This window comes from Lygodium microphyllum, chromosome 8, assembly GCF_053477565.2.
Source record: "Lygodium microphyllum isolate KBCC chromosome 8, Lygodium_microphyllum_v1.1.10, whole genome shotgun sequence".
NCBI classification, from domain to species: domain Eukaryota; kingdom Viridiplantae; phylum Streptophyta; class Polypodiopsida; order Schizaeales; family Lygodiaceae; genus Lygodium; species Lygodium microphyllum.
In genome coordinates, this window is record NC_141142.1 from 86,114,813 (window position 1) to 86,117,279 (window position 2,467).

A 2,467-nucleotide genomic window follows, 5' to 3' on the forward strand; every position below is an offset into this window, starting at 1 on the left:
TGTCCAAGATTAAAACTCAATAATGGAATTACCCTCATACCTTATGTGACTTTGGTTTAGCTTGGTTAATCTGATAAGAAACAATTTACATGCCAAGTAGAGCAAAATGATTTATGTCAGGTTAAGAGGGTCATGTGTCTATTTGGTGCAGGTACATTTAATAGTTTTCTATCTAAGTGATTCCATTAGACGGGTTTGATGAAGTGTGCTTAGAGGGAGCCTGTGCTGTGGGAGAACTTCTTGTGGCCATTGTAGGTGGTGTTGTGGGGGTTATTTTCTTTTCGTTTGTGGGGTCTGGAAATCAAGTCATGAAGTCCTAGGGTTTGGTTAGGTGTATTGGAGGGAGGTTCAAGTAGTTGTCTACTGCCTCCTGTCAAGACATTCTCAGGTATTAAAGGCATGTTTTATAAGGAAGTCCTAGTGACCCTATTCTACTAGCCTGCTAGGTAGTTATTCTAGGAGTCCTTGCTACTAGTGTTGTTAGGCAGTTAGAGAAGCCTGCCCCAAAGTATAAAGAAGAGGAAAATATGAATATGCTTGAAAAAATATAGAATTACAGAGGTGTGTTAAAAGGTGTTCTAACCCCTCACCTAGAAGAGAAAAGAAAAGAAAGAAAATTCCTTAAAACAGTTGAATATCGCCTTGTAGAGGCCAAGTAGGTTCTTGGGGACGAGTCAGACCTGGGGATGCCTTGTCACCCTAGTGGTAGTAGCTAAAATAAAGACATAAGGAAGGATGGAGCAAAAATAAAAGTGAGCCAAACAAAGAAAAGTATTAAGTATCACCTCATGAGAGCTTGGTAGGTTATCGGGTCCCGAGTCAGGTCACCTTGAGGCCGATGCCCTGTTCTCCTTGAGCCGAACAAAGAAAAGGATTACGCATCGCCTCATGAGAGCTTGGTAGGTTTTTGGGTCCCGAGTTAGGCCGCCTTGAGGCCGATGCCCTATTCTTCTTGGATCACTCTAAGCTCAACTCCCTCCTTTTTACACACCTGAGTATGGAAACTTTGAAAGCAAGTGTGTTAAAAGAAAATTTATGATGACTAAGCTATAGGAGTTCTCACCTAGGAGTTCTTGCTTAGTTCTTAACCTCTTTGATAGTTCTTTTAGCCCATCTGTGTTGGAGCAGTTGGTTTAGCGGCTCACTCTGTCTTTCTATCAGTTTATGATGGGCCTATCCCTTCAGGATTTTCATGCCTTGGTTTTGTTGGGGGTAGGGTAAGAGCTATTCTTATGCTTTGTTGTGTATATTTTTTGTGGTAGCTTGATGCTTTCTTTGGTTGTTATTTGTGTAGATTAGTTTGTGGGATTCAATGGGCTGAGTCTCTCTATCCCATGGTTTCCAATGAGAGTGGATTTTAAAGGCTATTCTTAAAGCAAAAAAGAGCTTGGGAAGGCTGTAAAAGACCAAATGTTCATGCAAAATAAAATGATTGCAGTTAGATGAGCTAGAGTTTTCTTCGATGGAGATCGATGCCAAGAACCCAAGGTAAGTCTCAGTTTATCGATTGGAGTCTACTTGACCTCCCATTTCATCCCCTCAAGGTTTCGTGTTATGAAGCAGCTATGTGATCCGAGAGCCAAAAAGTGCATCATAGTGGCCCAGTTTATAGATTTCGACATCATGAAGCCATTTGTCCAGATGGATCTCGATTTCGAACATGTTTGCTCCTCCGAAAGCGAAAAAACCACTTGGACTAGAGTGTGAACAGAAAGTAGTGAACCAGTTTTTTAAACCAAAAGCTTTAAGTTAGTTTAAGCTTGTGAAAAGAAAAGACACAACTAAAGAAAACATTTGGGGGGGGCGTTTTTTTTAACGCTTAAAATAATGCCATTTTTTAATGATCAGCATAAGAAAGAATCCTCAAGGTAGCAGGATGCTCCAATTCCTCGCTCTACATCATGACAAAGAGTGCTCGAAATGATGCATTATACAAGAGCATCGGATTTTAGTATTTCTCTCTCCCCTCTCCTCTCTCCTCTTATGGTTTATTCTCATGGATCAATATAAAAGAGAGGGGGATGGACTCATATACATGTTTTTGGTCAAACGATTATGCACAAGTGGACAGAGAAGTGAATCGGATTTGGATGGATCATCAACAACTATGGAAGAGCATGAGAGGGCCTCCAACATCGAAAAATGCACATCATAATGAGTAGTTTTATGAGAAAAAGATAGATTTTATCGTTTTATGATGGATTCTTGTTGAAATGGTTAGTAATGCTCGGATTTAATTGCCAATCCTCTCTTTGATTAGTCATATTGAAATAATCATAAAAAATCACGCGTATAATAATTTTATGCAAAACATGCAAAACCCGAGACTAGATGGTTTAAGGGGAATATGCAGTTTTTGGGTTTTTGGTGTGCATCCATCGTTCTATGGAATGAAACATACTAAGAAAATCATTTTGTGTAAGAGTAATCACTCTACACTTGAATCAGTAATTATTTACATTTTTTA